The sequence below is a fragment of the Macaca nemestrina genome, chromosome 1, assembly GCF_043159975.1.
Source record: "Macaca nemestrina isolate mMacNem1 chromosome 1, mMacNem.hap1, whole genome shotgun sequence".
Lineage (NCBI taxonomy): Eukaryota > Metazoa > Chordata > Mammalia > Primates > Cercopithecidae > Macaca > Macaca nemestrina.
This window is the reverse complement of record NC_092125.1, coordinates 82,183,554-82,208,686: the sequence shown is the minus strand read 5'-3', so window position 1 is coordinate 82,208,686 and position 25,133 is coordinate 82,183,554. Positions and strand designations below refer to the sequence as shown.

General features: G+C 43.4%; 1 long non-coding RNA gene across 1 annotated transcript; it reads left to right on the top strand.

Moving 5' to 3' along the window:
* The first annotated feature begins 2,735 nt into the window (after nucleotides 1-2,735).
* On the top strand, nucleotides 2,736-8,012 carry LOC139359067 (uncharacterized). The gene is made up of 3 exons (XR_011614648.1): nucleotides 2,736-2,914; nucleotides 5,744-5,991; nucleotides 7,698-8,012. It is a non-coding gene; the product is annotated as an uncharacterized lncRNA (long non-coding RNA).
* Nucleotides 8,013-25,133: the final 17,121 nt, after the last annotated feature.

Genomic DNA, 25,133 nt, shown 5'->3' with positions numbered 1-25,133 from the left:
GCCGGGCCCATAAGGAAAGTTTATAACTGATTTTGAAAAAATTTAAGTAAAAACAGTTAAGAAAATTATTCTTAAAAATGACTAAATAACAATGGAATTTTCATATATCAATTGCCAGCCTGTGGGGATGGTTTCGTGGTTCACTTAGGTTGCAACTTCCTTGTACACTTTTATCTTTTACTTCCCTTCACTCTTCTGCCAGAAAGGTGACAGGTGCGGCCTTTCTAGGCAGTCAGAACATAATCACTGTTTACTTTGGCAATCTGTTCTTACAGAAGGTGATACGCTTTTCTTTAGGGTTAGGCTTCTGAAGTAATTGCTTGACCAGGATCATTTTGTACTTTATAAATCAAGAGCTTAAAAAACAGATTTTCTGAAAAGTCTCTTCTTTCCTTTGTATCTTAGTTTGCCTTCTTTGTTTTTCTTTTTCTTTTTCTTTTGAGATGTGACCCAGGCTACAGTGCAGTGGTGCAATCTTGGCTCACTGCAACCTCCACTTCCTGGGTTCAAGCGATTCTCAAGCCTCAGCCTCCTGAGTAGCTGGGATTACAGGTGCCTGCCACTGCACCTGGCTAATTTTTGTATTTTTAGTAGAGATGGGAGTCTCACCATGCTGCCCAGGCTGGTCTTGAACTCCTGACCTCAGCCTCCCAAAGTTCTGGGATTACAGGCATGAGTCACTGTTCCCAGCCTCTTAGTTTGTCTTCTGCATGGCACATTATCAGAGTTCAAAAAAATCTCACGATTGTCAAAGGAGTGATAAATAATAATAATAACAGTAACAACGACAACATCAGATAGACTTCCCAGTCACTGTTCTGAGATGTGTCTAGCATGCTTTTATAAATAAAAAGCCAAGGAAGCTACCCCTGTTGTCTTGGTAAATTACTTAGCAAATGCTGTGTGCCAGTGGGTACTTTGGGATGAAGATGCCAGCCTTTGCCATTCCTCATTCAAACTCTATGCCAAACCTCACCTTACATCTCATGTTTTCTGAGCCTCTTTCTTAGGCTTTTGGGTGTCTGAGCTTGCTAGAAAACACAGTTGGCTTTGAAATCCTTCAAGATTCCCTTCCCTTAGTAAAAGTGCCAAAGTTCTATTACTGTAATAATCTTGCAAAAATTAAACTGAAAAACAAACCTGCCCTACAAAAAGATTTAAATCACTATTGCTCACAACTAAGAAATCTTTATGAGCTGTGGATAAAGTTTTGTAACAGCCAACAAATATTAGCAGCCATAAATCCATAAATTAACTACGAATGTCAATGAATGTGCCTCTTGAATCAGATACCTGATACATTAGATTGTTTGAAAAAGGAAGGCCTCAAATAACACAAACCAGGAGCCCAGGAAAACATCTTTTCGTCTCCTTTTGTCTAATGTGGGCATTGATAGTCGGGTTCACCCAGGGAGGTGGGAACCCTGGATCTGCTTTCTTTTCCTTCTCTGTTTTCATCCCTCCCATTGTTTCCCTAGCAGGTGCCCAGTGGACCCTCTGCAGGACTACTCTTTCAAAGATTTGGCTCTCCAACCAGAGATCAGGAGCTACAAAAAAAAAAAAAAAAAAAAAAAAAAAAAAAAAAAGAGAGAGAGAGAAAGAAAAGATTTGCTCAGAATTCACTATCTTAACATGGTTTCTTTATTCTGTTCTGTTCTTGGGTTGCCCATTTCTGCTCATGTAAGCTCCCTGGCTCCTACATCTAATAAGGGTTTTTCTATTTTCTTTCTCATATGTCTGGATTTGGAAGAGATATCCTCTTTGATTCTTTAGTTGCAGTTCTTGCTCCATCTTACAGATTTACCACTGTCTTCCTCATATTTGACTGGCCTCCTGTGCAGTGTTACTATATAATAAGTGCTTTGTAAATATTTGTTGAGATTTGAATGAAAATGAAGTCAGAAAGCTGGAATAGCCTGAGTTTATTACCTGTGAGCTGTGGACAGCTGTAATCCGAGAGCTGGCAGGAGACACCTGAGAGGAGCATGATGAATGCATGATAGGAGTCACAGCCTTGCCCCTCTGATTTCACAGGGTTTTCGGATTTTGTTCTCCCTTGGTAACTAGAAGTTACACTTATAAATGTCAGATGTATTTATCAAATTGGAAAGTAGGAACTTAGTAGTTTTAGAAAATCGTATGACTCATTTAAAAACCTTCTGAAGCTCAATCACTGACAATATTCAATAAAAATGCTTTATTGGGCCGGGCGTGGTGGCTCATGCCTGTAATCCTAGCACTTTGGGAGGCTGAGACAGGCAGATCATAAGGTCAGGAGATCGAGACCATCCTGGCTAACATGGTGAAGCTCCGTCTCTACTAAAAATGCAAAAAAAAAAAAAAAAAAAAAAATTAGCCAGGCGAGGTGGCCGGCACCTGTAGTCCCAGCTACTCAGGAAGCTGAGGCAGGAGAACGGTGTGAACCCATGAGGCGGAACTTGCAGTGAGTCAAGATAGTGCCACTGCACTCCAACCTGGGCAACAGAGTGAGACTCTTGTCTCAAAAAAAAAAAAAAAAAAAAAAAGATTTATTGCGAATCATTTCTTTTAAATTGCAGAATAAAATGGCTTTATGAAAATGTCAAGCATAGTGATTATAATAATGCAAGCTTATACTGTACTTATCTGATAATTACCCTACAGGTGATTTAAATGTTTAATAAATGCCATTTTTGTGTCTGTGGACTTGTGAGTGTCTCTCTAGGTGAAGAATTTGGAGTGGTAAAAGGTTCATTTCTCAAAGATGGAAGCAAAACCTCAAGAACTCTGAGTAAAAGAAAACCTTTGCAATTCCCAGCCAATCAGAATTGCTCAGAGATCCCATTGCAGCAGCCTGTTTCTTTGCTTCTTAGAAGAACCATTGGAGGAGCAGCATTTAACACTGACATGCGCACCCTCTTCTAAGTGGGGCGAGGTAGTGGTAGAAATAATGGAATTGAAGGCTATGACACCTTTAGAATTGGATTCTTAGTGGGCCACACAGTGTTCTGTGCAAATGAGCTTTTTAATGTTCATAAGGAGAAAGACACAGACTCGTTAAAAGGAAAATGTAAAAATTTCTGGAAGGGACAAAGGATTAGTGGCCCCCTGTGGCCTGATGTAAATTCCTTCCCTGGTACTCTTTTTTACATTTTTTAATTATTTTACTTTATTTTTTGAGATAGAGTCTCACTCTGTCACCCAGGCTGGAGTGCAGTGGCACAATCTTGGCTCACTGCAACCTCCGCCTCCTGGGTTCAAGTGATTCTCCTGCCTCAGCCTCCCAAGTAGCTGGGATTATAGGCACACACTACCATACCTGGCTAATTTTTGTATTTTTAGTAGAGACAGGTTTCCCCATGTTGCCCAGGCTGGTCTTGAACTCTTGTACTCAAGCATTTCACACACCTCAGCCTCCCAAAGTGCTGGGATTACAGGCATGAGCCACCGCACCCGGCCTTTTTTAAAAACATTAATCTGGAAATCAGCTCCACCTTCCCTGGTACTCTTTAGCCAATTCCTTCCTTCTCTGCTAACACTTAGAATCTTTTTCTATTTTGGCAACACCCTTTTTCTCCTGCCTATTAACATGTTCAAGTTATCTCCCATCTAAAAAAGAAGCTTTCTCACTTCAGTGAAATTTTTAGGGGAAAATATAAAAAAATGTAAAAGAAAAAGAAAAAAGAAACTTTCGTGATACTGCATTTCTCTGTTTCCTCCTTTATGTCATTACTTGCAAGAGTAATAGTCTACACAGTGTTTGACATGTAGTAAGGTACTTTATAGTTTTAGAATAGCAAAGGCATGCAAGTCGTAAAGACTGTCTTTAAAAAGGTTTTGTAAAATTTGTTTTGTAAAAAAAAAAAAAATTTCCTTGAAAAGTAGACATTGATAAGGAAGAAGAGGAGTTCTGAGCTTTGGTGGTTTTAAAACATGGCCCCCAAAATCTGTGATGCTGTTCTCGTTGAGAAGTGGGGTCTATGTCCCCTCTCCTTGAATCTGGATTCTGTGCCTGCTTGGCCAATGAAATATAGCGGAAGTGAACAGTGCCAGTCTCCAGGTCCAGGTCTTCAGAACTTGGCAGCTTCCACTTCCTGTCTCTTGGACCCAGGCACCATGTGATGAAGCAGCCCAGGCCGCACAGAGAGACCATCCTTAGATGTTCCAGCTGAGGGTCAAATAAAATGGTTATGGTACAACAGATACGTTTTGAGGTGGTGTGGTATGTAGTCCTAGATAACTGGAACTGAGCTGGTCTGTTCCTTTTCTAATCTTGCTTTCCATTAATCCTAACTGGCAGATGTAACTCCTTTAACTGGCCTGCAGGCTCCCATTCACTCGCATCTGTAGACCTATCTTGCCACTAGGCAATAGTTACAAACTCAATGGCTTCAGGGCAGAGAACAAAAGAATCTAGACCAGCATAGCTTAATAGAATGTTCTGATGGAAAGTTCTTAATCTACGAATCCAATACTCTGGCACACAAAATGTGGCTAGTGTGAATGAGGGACTGAACTTTTAATTTAGTTTAATTTTAGTTTAGTTTTTTTTTTTTTTTTTTTGAGGCACAGTCTCACTCTGTCGCCCTGGCTGGAGTGCAGTGGTGCAGTCTCAGCTTATTGCAACCACCACCTCCCAGGTTCAAGCGATTCTCCCGTCTCAGCTTCCCAAGTAGCTGGGTGGGACTACAGTCATGTGCCACCATGCCTGACTAATTTTTGTATTTTTAGTAGAGACAGGGTTTCACCATGTTGGCCAGGCTGGTCTTGAGCTCCAGACCTCAGGTGATCTACCCACCTCGGCCTCCCAAAATGCTGGGATTACAGGTGTGAGCCACCATGCCCACCCAATTTTAGTTAATTTTAACATGAAATGTAAAAGTCACATATAGCTAGTGGCTAATTATATAGAGTACAGTTCTAGACAATACCTGCTTATATGAAAGAAAACACAGGTCTAATCACATTGTTTTAGCATTTCTTAAGTCAAAGTTTTAGTGTTTTCTGATTCTTAAAAATTGCATTAGTAGTACTAAAACAGCAGATTCCTGCCCCATCTTTTAGTCTCACTCTGCAGAGGCACCCACTTTCACTTCTCTTGGGCATTTCTTTTGATATTTACCTCCATATATAAATAATATGTTTGAGTTGTTATTTTAAAATTTATCCTTTTTGGACACTATCAATTTATTTCCTGCTATAATAGACGAAGATTTAGCAAGTATTAGAGAATAGATAGTACCCAATCTTTTTAGCATCATAAAATAAGCCAGCTGGCTTGGTGGCTCATGTCTGTAATCCCAACACTTTGGAAGGCTGAGGTGGGCAGATCACTTGAGGTCAGCATGTCAAAACCAGCCTGGCCAACATGGCAAAACCTCATCTCTACTGAAAATACAAAAATTAGCCAGGCATGATGGTGTATGCCTGTGGTCCCAGCAACCTGTGAGACTGAGGCAGGAGAATTGCTTGAACCCAGGCATCAGAGGTTGCAGTGAGCTGAGGTCATGCCTCTGTACCCCAGCCTGGGTGACAGAGTGAGAATCTGTCAAAAAAAAAAAAAGTGCTAATGTATCAGTTTCTTATCGCTGCTATAACAAGTAATCACAAGCAAGCCTAATGGCTTGAAACAACACACACTTATCTCACAGTTCTAGAGATCACTAGTGGGAGAAACACCTGGTTGGGCTAAAATCAAAGTGTTACAGGGCTGTGTCCCTTTCTGGAAGCTTTAAGGGAGAATCTGTTTCCTTGCCTTTTCTAGCTTCTAGAGGCTGCCAGATTTCCTTGGCTCGTGTCTCCTTCCTCCCTCTGTAAAGCCCACAATGTTGCACGTCTCCAACCATTCTTCTGTAGTCACATCTCCCGCTGACTATGAACTTGGCCAAGAAAGGTTCTCTGATGAAAAGAACCCTGTGAATGGATTGGGCCCGTCCGGATAATGCACGACAATCTCCCCACCTCAAGGCCCTTAATTTAATCACATCTGCAAAGTTGCTTTCACTCCGTCAGGTAATGTCTTCACAGATCCCGGGGATTAGAATGTGGATGTCTTTGGCGGGTTATTATTCCACCTTCTGGATGTACCTTTCCTCTTTCTATTTTCAGTGACATTACCTAACCTTTAAAAACACTGTGGTGGGGTGGTATATAAGATCTTCAAACTGTTCCTCTCAGACTTGTTCATTTACCTCTACTGGATTTGTATTTCGCCATGCAGGGCATAACAAACTGTACCTGCAGGTCCTATATGGAGGCTGGTCTTCAGTCCGTGACAATTGCATCAGAAGTGCTGTAAAGAATCCTGCTTCAGTGAATCCAAACTGATGGTCCAATGAGTCTTGTTTCTTGGAGCTCCTTGAGGGCAGGGACTATTCTCCATTATAGTCCAGTGCCTGGCACCTACTAAGTGCTCAGAAAATGCTTACTCCAAGACTGAAGGATCTCTTCCTGACACTGGAGAACTAAGATTAAAGCCCCCTCCCTGGGCTGAGGGTCCTTAACATGTGTGGCCTGGAGCTTTGATCTGTAGGACCAATCCTGACCTCATAGAGAGGCACTTGACCACGTAAATCAACATTCTAGGACTGCCTCTAATTCACCCTTGCTTCTAGACTAGAGGAGTCTGTGAACTGGTTCCTATGCCTGGTTTGATGTGATCACTAATGTGCTTAGATCTGTCTAGTACCCTTTCTATTCAAATCTCAGAGTTTACTTTCTTCCCACCAGTACCATCTACTCCAAAAAGCCAGTCTGTCCAACGGCCATGGCCTGGAGATTGGTGGCCTGCATTCAGTGAACAGTTACACAATGCTAACTCCCTGATTTCTGAGTATTATAGGTAGGGCTTCACCTGTCTTGCGGGACACCCTGAGACATCATGTTAGTCACTGGGTACTCACCATGACTTTGTATATCATCTGAGTCATTGTTCTGCCTTCCTGTGAGGCAGGAAAATAGGGTCTGGAGGCAGGGAACATTAGGCCAATTCACACTTACCCTATAACAGAAAATATCCTCTCCATAGGGTGTACGCTGTAAATGACTGTAACTTTACTTCATCCTCTCCATTTACATGGGGCGTACCCAAAGTTACCAATGGAATTTTGTAGGGGGTATTTAAACTCCCAAAAATTCTGTAACAGGGCCTTTTGAACCCTATGCTCAGGCCCACTCCTGCACTGCGGAGTGTACATTCATTTTCAATAATCCTTCCATTCCTTCCTTGCTTTGTGCGTTTTGTCCAATTCTTTGTTCAAGATGCTAAGAACCTGGACACCCTCCACCTTTAACCCCTGAAGAATTTTCTCTTCGGTGCAGTTGCTGTCCTGCTACCTACTACTGGTTGTTCCTCAAGCACCTACCACACCCCTGCTACCAGATCTAGTTCAGATCTACCCATCTTGCTGCTGTGCTAGCACTCAAACTGACATAGCGTGGCCATAGCATGACTCAGTGTATGGAAATGAAGATTACCAGATGGGACAGTGGTAAGTCTAAATAGTTCATGGTGGCACATGATTAGCGGTTTCTACATCATTGCAGAACAAGCAGAGCTGTGTTTTAAGGAATGATGAGCCTGCCATAAGGCAGATTTCATGTGTTTCCAAGTTTTATTATTTTCAGATCATTACAAATTTTTCCCTCTCTGGGAAGTTAAAAGGATATGCTCTTTCCTCCCTCCCACTAAATACACACTCCCTACATTTTGTTTATAGGTTTCTGCATCCAGAATGGGTTTTGAATGTCGTTACTCAGAGTGTCACAGGCGTCCATGTTTCTGCCTGACAGAAATCTCTTCAACTTGGACCCCCCCCGCCAACCATACCTTGTGTAATTTACTTTTGCTGCCCAAAGAAGCAGAATATAAAATATTCCCTCTGTTGCCCCAGTGAGGGCAGAGCAGGGAACAGAATAGCTGAGCACAGAGGTCACCACCAGAGAACTCTCAAAGAAAGAAACACTCAGATCAGAGGCAGCAGAAGCTGTAACCGGCTGTGGGCATTTTGTATGGTGGGTGTGAGGGAAATAAAGAGCCCATGTTGGATTTCAGTTGAACTTGGAGTTGGTGTGGAGCAAAGTGAAAGGCAGAGCCTTGATACGACGTGAGCATTGAGCCTCCTGCAGAGGAGCTGCAGGAGAAAAGGAGGAATAGGGAGGAGGCCCACGGAACCAGACAAGGCAGCGAGGGAAACTGGGGATGGAGGCATGTTAACATCACAATTCATCGTGGCCGAATTTGTCTTTCTCACTCCATGGTGTGGGTTCCTTCATTATCCTGGTTGTCTTTACAATCCCTGAGACTTATATACAGATGGTGGAAGGGGAAAGAAGGGGCCAGGGGAGCAGGGAAAGAGGCCCTACTTCTATTCTTTTTTTTTTTTTTTGAGATGGAGTTTCACAGTGTTGCCCAAGCTGGAGTACAGTGGCATTATCTCGGCTTGCTGCAAACTCTGCCTCCCAGGTTCAAGCCATTCTCCTGCCTTAGCCTCCCGTGTAGCTGGGATTATAAGCACTCACCACCGTGCCTGGCTAATTTTTGTATTTTTAGTAGGGTTTTGCCATGTTTTCCAAGCTGGTCTCGAACTCCTGACCTCAGGTGATCCACCTGCTTCGGCCTCCCAAAGCACTAGAATTATAGGCATGAACCACCCCGCCTGACCCCTACTTCTATTCTTAAAGGCTTTGTAGCCATCTCTGACATGTGACGGTTAGGTAGATATCCAGACTCAGGACAGTATTCAATCCTAGTGCCAAGAGTAGGAATGCCAGATCAACAGTCCTGCCAACAAAATGCCGCCCCAGCAAGGGCTCTTTCTGCCTAGACGTCGTGTAATAGCACAGTTAAGAGCATCAATGCTGGAGCCAGATAGATCTGATTTCAATTCCTGGCTCCTCCACCAAGTCATTTTGTGAGGTCATGAAATGTATTGCCCTCTCTGTGCCTCAGTTTCTTCATTTGTAAAAATGGATAAATAATAGTACATAGCTTATAGTATTCTTGTAAGAATTAAATGCCTTAATGCTGTTAAAAGGTTAGCATGGCTGGGTGTGGTGGTGCACACCTGTAATCCCAGCATTTTGGGAGACCAAAGGGGGAGGATTGCTTGAGTAGAAGAGTTCAAGAACAGCCTGGGCAACATGGGGAAACCTGTCTCTACAAAAAAATAAAAAAATTAGCATGGTGGAGCATACCTGTGGTGCATAGCTGAGTGGTCCCAGCTACTCAGGAGGCTGAGGTGGGAGGATTGCTTCAGCCCAGGAGGATGAGGCTCTGGTGAGCCATTCATGCCACTGCACCCCAGCCTCGGCGGCAGAGTAAGACACTGTCTCAAAAATAAATTTTAAAAAATAAAATAAAAATTAAGAAGGCACAGTGTTTCATATACAAGCATTTAATACTTATCCACTACTATCTTGTAGTGGATACACTATGCGCTTGTTGCCCAGTCTGGAGTGCAATGGCATGACCTCAGCTCACTGCAAGTTCTGCCTCCTGGGTTCAAGTGATTCTCGTGCCTCAGCCTCCCAAGTAGCTGGGATTATAGGCATGTACCACCACGCCAGGCTAATTTTGTATTTTTAGTAGAGGCGGGTTTCACCATTTTGTCCAGGCTGGTCTTGAACTCCTGACCTCAGGTGATCCAACGACCTTGGCCTCCCAAATTGCTGGGATTACAGGTGTGAGCCACCGCGCCTGGCTCATCCACTACTCTTATTTGTGAACATAGAAGAGCAAACTCTCCATTGGACCAGATGGGTAGAGGACTTTAGGATTAATTAGGAGAACCTATGAGGCAAATCAATGCCTTCTCGCTAATGAGGGAAAAAAACTGGTAGACCCATGGTATGGTCTGGCTCTGTGTCCCCACCCAAATCTCATCTTGAATTGTAATCTGAATTGTAATCCCCACATGTTGGGGGAGTGACCTCTTGGAAGGTAATTAGAGCATGGGGGTGGTTCCCCCCATGCCATTCTCATGATAATGAGTGGGTCCCACGAGATCTGATGGTTTTATAAACGTCTGGCGTTTCCCCTGCTGGCATTTTTTCTCTCTCCTGCTGCCATGTGAAGAAGGACATGTTTGTTTCCCCTTTCACCATGATTGTAAGTTTCCCGAGGCCTCCTCAGACATGTGGATCTGTGAGTCAACTAAACCTCTTTCCTTTATAAACTACCCAGTCTCGTGTATTTCTTCATAGCAGCATGAAAATGAACTAATACAGTCCACATAACCAAATAACGGAATCCCTTTCCCAATGATCACTATTACTACTCAACTTAAAAATGCTACTGATAGGAGAGCTGCAGGTAAACTCTCCCCTTTTCTCACATGAAAAACCTATCAGAAAATAGAGGTGAAGCATCTGATTATTGAATGTTCTATTTTTGTGTTTTCTCTTTTCTCTTTCTAGAAATAATCCCAAACTTACAGCAGAGTTATGATAGTACAAAAATTTCCACATTTGCTTTACCCCAATTCTTAACATTTTGCCACATTTGCCCATCACTCCCTATGTTATTACTCTCTATGTATTCACATTACTTTTTTCCTAAATGATTGGTGCCCTTTTACTTCAAAATACTTTAGCAGAAATCTCCTAAGAACATTCTCCCACATAGCCATATGTATTAGTCTGTTCTCAGGCTGGGTAATTTATGAAGAAAAGAGGTTTAATTGACTCACAGTTCTACAGGCTGTACATGAAACAAGACTGGGAGACTTCAGGAAACTTACAATCAGGGAGGAAGGTGAAGGGGAAGCAAGTGTGCCTTACCATGGTGAGGCAGGAGAGAGAGAGGGAGAGAAGGGGAAAGTGCTATGCACTTTCAAACAACCAGATCTTGTGATTATTCTATCACAAGAACAGCAAGGGGGAAGTCTGTCCCCATGATCCAATCACCTCCTACCAGGCCCCTCCTCCGACATGTGGGGATTACAATTCGACATGAGATTTGGGTGGGGACACAGAACCTATTACCATGGCTCAATTAGAAAATTCAGGAAACTTAACCTTGATATGATATTGTTATCTAATATTATATCAGTCGCTGTTCAAATTTTACCACTTGTCTTAATAATCTCCTTGAGATAACTCTTTAGTCTCCTCTAATCTGGAACAACTCCTCAGCGTGTGTTTACTTTTCATGACCTTGCTGTTAAGTGTGTAGGCCTGTAGTTTTATAGACTGTCTCTCCATTTGGGTTTGTTTCATGTTTTCTCAGGATGAGATTCCAGTTGTACATGAGAACATGGTGAGAATAGCCGGAAGTGGTGGTTCATCCTTCCTGGGGCTGTACATCAGGAAACTCATAACTGTCAGTTTGTCCTGCTGTTGATGATGTTAATTATTTTTTGATGTTTTGATCATTGACAAGCAGAATAAGAACCAGGGAACAAAGAATAACCAATGTGTTGGAATCCAGTTAAGTGGAAGGATTTCTTAGAAGAGTGCCATGCATTATCTGATTTTTTTTGGTGTCTGTTTCCAAGTTTCCTTTTGTGTACACCTTCTCATTTTCAATTTGCTTGGGAAAAGTAAATAATAGTAGTACTGTGGCAAGATGAATTTAAGGAAGGAGGATTTGAAACATCTCCTGACTAAGCCCAGGCAGGCCCAGGCTGGAGATGGACTGAAGGGCTGGTGGGCACCCCATCTTTGAGTAGCGAGTGTTAAAGTGGATGGGGTAATGAAGGGCATACTCTGGTCCTGGGACTTACCAAAGCCACAGGTGGACCCAAAGATTGGGAGGAGAGGCCTGATCACCCCCTTAATGCCTTCTTTCATTCACATCCTGCGTTCTAATGTACAACTGGTGCTGGCCATCCTGTTTCCCACTTCTGGCCTTTGCACAGGCATGCTGGTCCAAATGGATGGGAAGAGGAGAGACTCATGTTTTTTGAGCTTCTGCTATGATCCACTCACTTTCATGACAAATAGATGAGGAATGGTCAACTGAGTAATCAGGAAGTAGAGCTCAGTGGAGAAGGGAATCAAACAAAAGCCCAGGGAGTCAGGTGTCAGTGTCCAGAAGTTCCTTTTGAAAGAGACTTTCCTTATCTTTTAAAATGCTTTTTACTTATTATTATCGTTATTTTTTTAGAGACAGGGTACAGCTCTGTTGCCCAGGCTAGAGAGCAGTGGCATGATCATAGCTGACTGCAGCCTTAACCTCCTGGGCTTAAGTGATTTTTCCACCTCAGCCTCCCGAGTAGCTGGGATTCGTGCGTTTTTAATGTCATATCAGGACTTGTCGCTTGGTGGGGGTAAGGGGGAGCTGTCTTTCAGGCAGAGAGACCTCTGCTGAGGGTACTAATAATAATTCTATCAAAAATAGAGCTGAAATTAAATGCTGCTATTTTAATTACTCAAACTATCTCAAAGGATATTCAAGAGTTGACTGGATGATGGGAATAGTGTTCAATAATGAATGAGTCACTAAAAAAAGATAGTGAAGCAAAATGCGTATTTGTCTTTGTGAATCAGTTATCATTGTTATTGTTTAATAACAAAATATGTATATTGCCATGTTTCTGGAGAAGAATTAGAGGGTGTGCTGACGCAAATGGATGGTTTTGACTATTTAAATGCTAAATCTTGATCATTCACATGCAATAGTAATGAACTCTGCACGTGGCATTTTCAGAAGAAGGAAGATAGAGATATAGATTGAGTATCCTTTATCAGAAATGCTTAGGACCAGAAGTGTTTTGGATTTCAGATTTTTTCAGATTTTGGAATATTTGCATATATATTTAATGAGATATCTTTGGGCTGGGACCCAAGTCTAAGCATGAAATTAATTTGTTTCATATACATCTTATATACATAGCCTGAAGGTAATTTTATACAGTATTTTATTATTTATTTATTTATTGAGACAGGATCTTTCTCTGTTGCCCAGGCTGGAGTTCAGTGGTGCAATCTTGGCACCTTGCAACCTCTACCTCCCTGCAACCTCCACTTCCTTGCAAACTCCACCTCCCGGCCTCAAGAGATCCTCTCACCTCAGCCTCCTAAGTGGCTGCACGTGCACACCACCACTCCCAGCTAATTTTTTTATGTTTTATTTTTATTTTTTTGAGACAGAGTTTTGCTTGTCGCCCAGGCTGGAGTGCAATGGCGTGATCTCAGCTCACTGCAACCTCTTCCTGGGTTCAAGCGATTATTCTGCCTCAGCCTCCCGAGTAGCTGGGATTGCAGGTGCCCATCATTATGCCCAGCTAATTTTTGTATTTTTAGTAGAGATGGGGTTTCACTATGTTGGCCAGGCTGCTCTCAAACTCCTGACCTCAAGTGATCCACCCACCTCGGCCCCCTAAAGTGCTGGAATTACAAGTGTGAGCCACCGCGCCCGGCCAGCCTGGCTATTTTTTTTGTATTTTTGGCAGAGATGGGGTTTTGCCATGTTGCCCAGGCTGATCTCAAACTTCTGAGCTCAAGTGACCCACTTGTCTCGGCCTCCCAAAGTGCTGGAATTACAGGTTTGAGCTACTATGCCCGTTCTGTTTTATGCAATATTTTAAATAATTCTGTGCATGAAACAAAGTTTCGGCTGTTTTGACTGCGACCTGTCACTTGAGGGCAGGTGTGGAATTTTCCACTTGTGGTGTCAGGTCGGCTCTCAAAAAGTCTCAGATTTAGGAGCATTTTGAATTTTGGAATTTTGGATTAGGGATGTTCAACCTGTATTATGCTGATTGAAGGTGAGAGAAGGCGTGACTGAGGACCCTGGCAAAGATGAAGAGGAAGTAACAGGATTTGCCGGAAATAGTGATGATCTGTTAAGATGCTTCTGTATGTATGTGAAGCTAACCAATACATTGTGGTCTGTCTAGGTCCTATTTAGTTTTTCTTGTTGCAGCTGCCCTCCAGGAATCATCTGAGCTGTAATTTTCTGATATAGCCACCAGGTGGCCTTTAATTCCCTTGGGTGCCTGCAGGACAAGTTGAGCCGGCCAATTGGCCTGTCGTGGGTCCCAAGGCGGGTAGGGGCATCAGTAATTAATCCTGTCCCGGATATTCTTTCTTCTACCAGTACTGACCTATTACTGTGCCCATCTGGTCCTCCTTGTTCTGTTGGACTGCCTGCCAGATGGATAGACTCTCTTCTGTGAATTTAAACAACCATTCACACAACATAATGAATACATTATAAACTATTTCCACTCCTCCAAATTAATTTTCTACTTTCGATCATGTCTCTGCATGGACTTATATAATTTTAACAAGTGCTTATCCATTATTTGCTATACTGCTTTTAATTCAATATTATCTAACATGTTAGAATTAGTCTATCTACATACTTACATTTTAGAAAGTAAAATCATGGCTGGATGCAGTGACTCATGCCTGTAATCCCAGCATTTTTGGAGGCCAAGGTGGGTGGATCATGAGGTTAGGAGTTCAAGACCAGCCTGGCCAACATGGTGAAACCCCGTCTCTACTAAAAATACAAAAAATAGCAGGGCGTGGTGGTGTGTGCCTGTAATCCCAGCTACTCAGGAGGCTGAGACAGGAGAATGGCGTAAACCCAGGAGGTGGAGGCTGCAGGGAACTGAGGTCTCACCATTGCACTCCAGCCTGAGTGACAAAGCGAGACTCTGTCACACACACACAAAAAAAAGAAAGTAAAATCATGTTTGTTATGCTTCTAATTTTGTTTATTAACATAAGTAGCATTGACATGAACCTGGGAGCTTTGGACCCAAAGTAGAACTAAAGGATAAAAGAATGATTTTATAATTCTTGTATATTCCTAAATTGCCTTACAGAAATACAAAATTCTATTTAATTGCCATTTTTTCCTAAGGCTGCTTACCCCCAATAAACAAGTAAGTTGCTGGTGCTGGTGTCTTGAAAAGTTGTAAAATGCCTCCCTCCCCATCTCCTCTTCTTACCACTTGCCCTCTTTTCTGTGCAGCTGACATGCGAACTTGCTCCCTCCATAAGAGTAGGCTGGATGGGAACTTCCATGTATTTGAACGGACATGTATCAGCGTTATTTGGGAAAAGGTACGCACACATCATTCAAATGAGTGGAACCATTGGGAAAGTTCCAGTTTTACTGGTTTTCATTATTGATAGTATAATGCTTCTTGATGTTGCCTAAATCTGTGTTTCTTTCATTAGTAACAAGGCTCGGCCCTCCCCAGCAATGAACTTGCCTGTATTTACTTGTCTGAAACCACTTAATAACTCTGACCACTCATCAAGGGAAATCTGAGCACTAATACAGTATGTAATTTGTAATTTTGTAATACTATGTACATTTTGTAATACTATGCTGGTAGGTTTTTCACACCTATTTTTTCAATTTTCAATTTTCAATTTTCATTAAAACCTTTAAGTTACATTTTTCTAGTGAAGAAGCTGTTTAATTGAATAATTACTTATGTTTAAATAGTTTAATAAAAATCCAAAAAGTTTAAGACAGCATAAGTGAAAAGTTGTTTCAACATCAACCCACCACACCCCCACCAAGTCTTCCAGCTTCCTTCCCTAGAAGCAACCACTGTTTGGGCTTTTGTTTTCAGATTCTTGTAGACATATTTAATAGATATAAACTATATATATGTCCTTTTGTTTTTAGACACTGAGAGTAACTACAAATACATCATTTTAGTGTCTTGCCTTTTAAAAAATTTAACAATGTATCTTGGATATGTTTCTTTTTTTTTTTTTTTTTTTTTTTTTTTTTGTGAGACAGAGTCTTGCTCTGTCACCCAGGCTGGAGTGCAGTGGCGCTATCTTGGCTCACTGCAAGCTCCGCCTCCCGGGTTTATGCCATTCTCCCGCCTCAGCCTCCGGAGTAGCTGGGACTACAGGCGCCCGCCACCTCGCCCGGCTAGTTTTTTTTTGTATTTTTAGTAAAGACGGGGTTTCACCGTGGTCTCGATCTCCTGACCTTGTGATCCGCCCGCCTCGGCCTCCCTAAGTGCTGGGATTACGGCGTGAGCCACCGCGCCCGGCCTTGGATATGTTTCTATGTCAAGATGTATGAACTATCTCATTGTTTTAACAGCTGGGTAGTATTTCATTGTATGGATAGATATATTGTAATTCAGTAAACAGTTTCTTTTGGATGGACAGAAAGGGTATCCGTACATTTTTGCATCCATCCATGTATGTCTGTAGGATAAATTTTTTTGTTGTTGTTGTTTTTTAGATGGAGTCTTGCTTCTTCACCCAGGCTGGAGTGCAATGGTGCAATCTTGGCTCACTGCAACCTCCGCCTCCTGTGTTCAAGCAATTCTCCTGCCTCAGCCTACCAAGTAGCTGGGATTACAGGCACATGACAGCATGCCTGGCTAATTTTTGTATTTTTATTAGAGACGGGATTTCACCATGTTGGCCAGGCTGTTCTCAAACTCCTGACCTCAAGTGATCCGCCTACCTCAGCCTCCCAAAGTGCTGGGATTACAGGTGTGAGCCACTGCGCCCAGTCATGATAAGTGTTTAGAAGAGAAATTATGCGTCAGAAGTGTCTGAATTTGAAATTTGATAGCTATTACCATTTCCCCCCCCATTGAGCTTTTTTCATTTGCGTTTTAAACATTTTAAGTAAAGTCAGGAATATTTTAAAAATTGCCTTGATTTTTTAGAGCAGTTTTAAGTTCACAGCAAAATTGAGCAGGAGGTACAGAGATTTCCAGTATGTCCTCTGCCCTACACATGCTTAGCCTTCCCCATTGTCAACATTCCCCACCAGATGGGGTACACTTATTACAGTCGATGAACCTGCTTTCACTCATCATTATCACCCAGAGTCCATAGTTTACCTTAGAGTTTACTCTCCATGTTGTACATTCTATGGGTTTGGACAAATGTATCATGACATGCATCCACTATTATAGCATCATATATAGTAGCTTCACTACCCAAAAAATCATCTGTGCTCCACCTATTCATCCCTCTGTCCTCCTAACTCCCGGCAACTGCTGATCTTTTAACTATCTTCATAGTTTTGCCCTTCCAGAGTGTTATGCAGTTGGAATCATACAGTATGTGGCCTTTTCACATTGGCTTCTTTTACTCAGTAAAATCGTGGTTGCTTCAAGTTTTGGCAATTATGAATAAAGCTGCTATAAACATTGGTGTATAGGTTTTTGAGTGGACATAAGTTTTCAACTCCTTTGGGTAAATACCAAGGAGTGTAATTGCTGGATCATGTGGTAAAAGCATGTTTAGTTTTGTAAGAAATCACCAAACTGTCTAACGCTGTAATGGCCTTTTAGAAAAAAAGAAAACAAACAAACAAAAGAAACCACCAAATTGTTTTCCACAGTAGCTGTACCATTTTGCATTTCCATCAGTAATGAACAAGAGTTCCTGTTGCTCCATATTCTCACCAGCATTTGATGTCAGTGCTCTGCATTTTGGCCAAATAGATGTGTAGAATATCTTGTTGTTTTAAGGTTAAGCATTTTTTGATATAAGCAGTCAGTTTTGTTTTTTTTTTTTAGACAGAGTCTTGCTCTGTTACCCAGGTTGGAGTGCAGTGGAGTGATCTCACCGCAACCTCCGCCTCCCGGATTTAATCAATTCTTGTGCCTCAGCCTCCAAGTAGCTGGGATTACAGGTGTGTGCCACCAGGCCCGGCTAATTTTTGTGTTTTTAGTAAAGATGGGGTTTTCCCATGTTGGCTAAGCTGGTCCCTAATGTCTGGCCTCAAGTGACCCACCCGCCTCAGCCTCCCAAAATGCTGGTATTACAGGCATGAGCCACTGCGCCCTGCCAAGAAGCCATCTATTTTTTCTCTCTTGAGTAATATCTGTTCATGTTCTTTGTGCTTTGCTGAGTTTTAAAAATTGATTTATAAGTGGTCCTTTATATATTAAGGAAATTAGCCCTTTGTCATATGTGTTACAAATGTTTTCTGGAATTTCCACCTATATCTCATTTTGTTCATTATATTTTCCTACAGAATTAAAAAATATGTAAAATTAAATACATGAAATTAAAGCATATACAGATGTTCCTTGACTTATGATGGGATTACATCTTGATAGATCCATGGCAAATTGAAAATATTAAGTCAAAAATGCATTTAATACACTTCATCTACCAAACATCACCAGCTTATCTTAGCCTACCTTTGAATGTGATCAGAGTACTTATATTAGCCTACAGTTGGGCAAAGTAATCTAATACATTTTATAATAAAGTATTCATAATATAATACAGTGTTGAATATCTCATGTAATTTATTGAATACTGTACAGAAAGTGAAAAACAATATGGTTGTATGGGTGCTGAAAGTACAGTTTCTGCTGAATGTTTATCACTTTTTCAACATCATAAAATAAAAAAATTAAGTCAGAGACCACTTGTATTAAATGCATATGCATACATAAATACATATCATGGGTTGAGATTCTTATCCAAATATGACATCACAAGCTTCTTCCCCAACTCTTCCTATTCACTATCGTATCTCCCTTATGCTCAATTACTTTGCTCATTGTTCTATCCTATAATACATAAAAAATAGTTGCAGCGCTGCATCACCAATGCCACTACTGACAATAAACCTGCTAAGTAAAGCTCAATATTTCTTTCTGGTTATGGCCACCAAAGGAGTCTCCATTTAATAGCATTGGTCTCCTCGACCCATTCCTGGCCAGCTATTGAGAAAATTAAGCCTGGATTTAGTACTGAACCTCTTCCTCAGTTCTTTCTGTCCTTACAATATGTCTCACTAATGGTGCATTATGTTAGTAATTTATTGAAATAAACTTCATTTGTGTAGTTATGAAATCAATTTAAAATGTAATATAGTTTATCAGTTTTTAAGAAAAGGCATCTGGATTTTGTGTATACTTAGAACAGCTTCCCCTACCAAGATTATGTAGAACTTTCTCCATGTTTCTTTACGTACCTTAGTATTTTTTATTTTTACATTCAACTGAAGCGAGGAATGCAAAATTAAATAGAAGAGTAATAGAAGAAAAGAAAATGTTTTTAAAACCACCGAAAACTACAGAAAATGTACAAACAGGGTAGGGCTCTAGTCTTGGGAGAACCAGGATAGTGGTGACATTAACAGAGAAGGGATCTGGGGACGCAGGATCAGGCAAATTCCCACTGCTGGGAGCAGGTGCACAGGGACGGGCTCTGTCCCAGGAGTGGATCGGAGGCCCATGCCTTACTTAAGGCCTTGGCGCTCAACAGCTGTGTCACCTGATGCTCATCCCGGCTGCTCCATGTGCCCTGATTCCCTTGTTTGAACACAGACTGGTTTTAGAGCTTGGGGAAACAGGTCCTCTGGCAGGTGATTTTCAGACCATCGTAGGAGATTTAATGACCAGAAACTGGATTCAGATGCTTCAAATACTCACTCCCATTCCCCTTATTAAGGATGCTAGTGGTATGGCTAATTTAAAAATATTTTGTAGAGACGGGGTTCACGCTCTGTTGCCCAGGCTGGCCTCAAATTCCCAGCCTCAAGCCATCCTCCCACCTCGACCTCCCAAAGTGCTGGGATTACAGGCATGAGCCACTGAGCCCAGCCAATGGTGTGGTTTTATTGTCTTGAGCCAGAAGTGGTCTCATAAACATTTTATTTTGTGATATGATTATTGTCAGAAAGAAGGATGGAGACTTCATATTTTAAATTATTGTTTTTGTGGATATTTTGAAAAGGTAGTTGTTATGATAGCCATTTAGCAGCTTGGTTGTTACTTAGGGATGTGTGTGTGTGTGTGTGTGTGTGTGTGTGTGGTAAATTTTTATTAAAGTGTAACACATCTACAGGAACCATAGAAATCGTAAGTGTACCTCCCTGTGGTACCTTGATCAGAGAGAACATTACCACTCCCTGGAGGCTTCCCTCATGCTCCTTCCTTGCTCCTTTCTGTCCCTCTTGCAATTTACATCACCACAGATGAGCTTTGCCTGTTTTGAACTTAATATAAATGAATTGTGCAGCGTGTACGTTCTGTGTCTTGAGGCTTTCATGCAACACTATGTTGTGGTGTGCGGCAGTAGTTGGTTATGCTCATCCCTGCATTTCCCAGTGTTTCTCCCCCATTCTACTGTTACTGAGAATTTGGGTTCTTTCCAGTGTTTGATTATAAATAGTGCTGCCATGAATATTCTTGTGCATGTCTTTTGTGAATATATGTTTGCATTTCTGCTGGGTATATGCCCAGGAGTGCAAATGCTCAGTTATGGGGTACGCATGTGTTCAGATTTGGAAGAAATTGCCAAAGGTTTTCCAAAGGAGTTGTGTCCACAAATGTGAATTTTTCTCCTAACTCATAATGATAGATACTCTGAAAATTAGGTTGCTCAAAACCAAGTATTTTACTGGGACCCTTTTTAAAGAACATTCTAAGTGAAAACTATTTTGCCACTGTTCTCCAGTTTAGAACCTTGGGATCTTGCTCACTTTTTCATGTGCTGTGAAATGGGGTATGGCCACCAAAGGACACTCCATTTAATAGCATTGGTCTCCTCGACTCATTCCTGGCCAGTTATTGAGAAAATGAAGCCTGGATTTAGTACTGAACCTCCTCCTCACCCCACCCCTGGAAAACACACAGTTTTTGACTTTTCATTTTATGGATTTGATGAAGCCTACATAGCTTCTTCAAGTGGGGGAGTAGAGCTTCATCAAATGGGGGAGGGGGGAGTGCTGGTCGGGGAGGATGATGGGGAGGAGGGAATTGCTGGTGGGGAAGGGGATGCTGGTGGGGAGGGGGTGCTGGTGGGGAGGGGCTGCTGGTGGAGACAGGGAGGTGCTGGTGGGGAGGGGGGAGTGCTGGTGGGGAGAGGGGAGTGCTGGAAGGAAGTGGGGTATCCTGGAGGGGAGGGGGAGTGCTGGAGAAAAGGTGAGAGTGTTTATGGGGAGGAGGGTGTGCTGGAGGGGAGGGGGAGTGTTGGAGGGGAGGGGGTTTGCTGGAAGGGAGGAGGGAGTGCTTATGGGGAGGAGAATGTTGGAGGGGAAGGGGGAGTGTTGCAGGGGATGGGGAGTGTACTGGAGGGGAAGGGGGTGTGCTGGAGGGGAGGGGGTAGTGTTAGAGGGGAGGACAGTGTTGGAGGTGAAGGGGGGGTGTTGGAGGTGAAGGGGGAGTGTTGGAGGAGAGGGGGGAGTGTTGGAGGGGAGGGGGTTGTGCTGGAGGGGAGGGGTAGTGTTGGAGGGGAGGGATAGTTTTGGAGGGGAGGGGGTGTGCTGGAGGGGAGGGGGGAGTGTTAGAGGTTAGGAGGGTGTTGGAGGTGAAGGGGGAGTGTTGGAGGAGGGGGGGTGTGTTGGAGGGGAGGGGTAGTGTTGGAGGGGAGGGATAGTTTTGGAGGGGAGGGTTTGTGCTGGAGGGGATGTGGGAGTGTTGAAGGGAAGGAGGGTGTATTGGAGGGGAGAGGGGAGTGTTGAAGGGGAGGGGTACTGTTGGAGGGGAAGGGGTGTGCTGGAGGGGAGGGGGGAGTGTTAGAGGGGAGAAGGGTGTTGGAGGTGAAGGGGGAGTGTTGGAGGAGGGGGGGAGTGTTGGAGGGGAGGGATAGTTTTGGAGGGGAAGGGTTGTGCTGGAGGGGAGGGGTAGTGTTGGAGGGGAGGGATAGTTTTGGAGGGGAGGGGTTGTGCTGGAGGGGATGTGGGAGTGTTGAAGGGAAGGAGGGTGTATTGGAGGGGAGAGGGGAGTGTTGAAGGGGAGGGGTACTGTTGGAGGGGAGGGGGTGTGCTGGAGGGGAGAGGGGATGTTGGAGGAGAGGGGGGAGTGTTGGAGGGGAGAGGGGAGAGTTGGAGGGTAGGAGGGTGTGCTGGAGGGGAGGGGGGAGTGTTGGAGGGGATGGGGGAGTGTTGGAGGGTAGGAGGGTGTGCTGGAGGGGAGGGAGGAGTGTTGGAGGAGAGGGGTAGTGTTGGAGGGGAAGGGTTGTGCTGGAGGGGAGGGAGGAGTGTTGGAGGAGAGGGGTAGTGTTGGAGGGGAAGGGTTGTGCTGGAGGGGAGGGGGGAATGTTGGAGGGGAGGGGGGAGTATTGGAGGGGAAGTGGGGGTGTTGGAGGCGAGGGTGAGTGTTGGAGGGGAGGGAGAGCAGGGGGCAGTGTTGGAGGGAAGGGGGGAGTTTTGGAGAGGAAGGGAGAGTGTTGGAGGGGAGGGGAGAGTGCTGGAGGGGAGGGGGAGTGCTGGAAGGGAGTGGGGAGTGCTGGAGGGAGGGAGGAGTGCCAGAGGGGAGGGGCTGTGCTGGAGGTTAGGGAGGAGTGCCGGATGAGAGGTGGTGTTTGGGTCTACAATTCCTCGCAGCGGGCATTTGCAAGGAAATGTAGCTGCAAACCCCACCTCACCTCAGGCAGTCTGCCCTAACCTCCACAACAACCTTGCTTTCGGAGATCAGTGTGGTGTGTTTTTGCTGATCTGGATGCTGGCCACTGAGAAGGACCCATGGCCACTTTATCATTTTTCAGACCAAGCATGTATATTACGTAGGGCTCTACAGTGAAGAGTGCACAAGATCTATCTTACTTATGTGAACATTCCATTTCCTCTGGTATTTAGAGTGTTTACTTATACTGACAACTGATATCTGTCAAAAAAGAGAGGTTTTAGATTGTCATTCTGTCTTTTGTAAATATGAGTTTGTAAAACACCGTTCTAGTGGGCTCACCTAACAGAGGCAGCCTAGATGTTTTGGTGATTAAATTGGATGGAAGTAACTGGATGACTGTTCATGGGCTTATTTCCTGAAAGGCTGAGAAACTCTGCTCTGACTGGAAAATCTATGTAAAGACTCCAACATTGTCTCGCATGCAAGAGGATCATTCACCCATTCATCCATTCAACAAAATATTTAAAATACATTGTGAAAAAAATATATATATAGTGGCCCATGTACTATGTTTCTAGTGTGGGAGGGAAACAAAGATAAACTAAAAGTAAAACTTAGATTTACCAAACTTGATTCTTCATATCTAGAAAGGGGTTAGGCCAAATGCATACAGAGCTTGAAAAGAAAGTTCAAGTGTCAAGATAAAACATAAATCAAGTGTGCCAGGGGTCCAGATAAGAGGGAGGTTCTTGTAGCTTGAAGAATTTGGAAAAAATTATAAGGGAGGTGGGATTTGAGCAGCGCCTGGAAGGATGCGGAGGATGCAGACTTGTGGAACTGAAGGAAAGGAATTCTTGTCATAACTCTCAGTGCTGGGGGGCTGGGAGTATCTCATACCGAAGATCAGATGGGCACAGTAGAAGAGAAAAATAACAAAGGCGGAGCCCAAGCTGAGACGCAAAATGTCTACAAAAATGGAAACTTTCCAAGAGGGGAAACAGGCACAAGCTTCTTGGTAGTAGCTGGGGTATATCTGGGAGTGCGCTCTTAAAGGGTGTCTGAGAGCGTGCTCCCAGCTGTGACTGACCCCTGGGAAACAGGATATGGAGGCTGTTTGTGGCTCTCACCTCTGCTGTCTTTTGGTGCACAGTAGGTGCCTTAAAGGGATGAGCTTCATATGCGAAATGCTGCCTGGCTACGCCAGGGGAAGGGAATGTATGATCAAAGATCTGAGAAAGGGTTGCCTGGGATCTGTTTAGGAAACTGTCAACAGTGTAGCTCAGTTTGGTCAGCAATGGTGTGAAGGGGAACCAGGAGGCACATGATGTGGATGATAATTTGGGTGAGACCATGCAGGACCTTCATCACCAGGCAAAGTGCTCTGGACATTTTTTTTTCTGAAGGCGATAATATTCCTTTGAAGGTATATGTGATCTGTGCCAGGAAGATGATTCTGGCAGCTGTGTAATAATGAACCCAATCTCCATGCTTTGGGCTGTTTTAGAAGGTCCTTGAGGCTAAAGGTACTCATTTATTATCAGTCACTGTTTACTACCATCATCCTCTTTAAAAGGACGAAGTCCGCTTTTTGTAGGGTCTGTGTTCCCATTCCCAAGGTCAAGGTGAGAAAGAGGAGGGGTTGGGAGATTTCCTGGGAGCAGGGAAGGGGGCTTGAGCCAGGAAGGGTTTGAGCCACATCCTGGTTGAGCCAGAAGGCAACAGGATGTGTTCCTGGAGTAGGCAGCCTCATAGAGGAAGAGAAAGCACAGCCGGAGAGCTAACAGGCACAACAACTTCGAAGGGTGAGCTGAGGATGAAACGAGGTCCTGCTCTAGACATCAGTGGCCTGCAGAGTTGAGACTCGGGCAGACACTTGGACAGTCTGGGACTTGTCTCTAACTTTTTACTAATGCCTGTACGTATGAGTTGTGGTGGAGACTGTGGTTGAGATCCTGAGCACTCGAGTTTGTGTCCTGATGCAGAGATGTGTAAAAATGGTAAAGCAGGAGGAAGAGTGAAAATGTGTGTGTGTATTTGTATGTATTACGGACTATGTTCATTGTGGGTGGAAGGAAAAAAAATCAGGTATTTTCGTGGGCAACCAAATACTGAAAAATTACTTCCAAGCAAGGTCTTTACAAATGGTATCATTATGACATAGGTGTGACTTCTAAGCATTCTGGTGTGAAAAGGGGTTCGTTGGAGGGGTGTGGTTGTTACTAATGGGAATCTAATGGGTCACACACAGGGCCCCAAGTGATACCTCTGAAGGGCTTGGCTCAACCCTTGGATTTTTTAGGTTCTGAGCCTGGATTTCCTTCATCCACCCTGCTGTGTGCTGAGCTGACCACAGACATGTTCATCAGAATTCCAGCAGAATGATTTGCAACAGGGATTTCCCCTTACAGTGACAGATCGCCTGGGTCACCAATCCATGCCCTTAGGAGGAGCATTGCCATCATTTCTAGTGGACGGGCTCTCAGGTGACGCATCATTAATCAGAGGGTTCTTTGCTAAGCATGGAACCGGAAAGGAAAGCACCATGGCTGTAGGGTATACGTCACCTGCGTTCCCATAAAGCCTGATGGAAAATCTCTTCTCAGCATAGAATACTTCTCCAGTGACTGGTCTGTGTGTTCAGTGACCCCAGATGCAGAGTCTCGGATGGGCTAGATGTTTTTGACAACCTATGTCTCCTTGTATCTATTTTTTCTTCCTAGCTCAGTTCCTCTCAGACACATTGTTTTTTTAGATGGCTTTAGTGCCACTGATTAATGCTACAGTCAAGGGCTATTTCTGCTGGCCTGGCAGATGACGCAGAGTCAAATGTTGCAGAATTTGAGGGGTGGATTACTGTCTCAGCTAATACTGTTTATTAAATCAGGAGCTTGG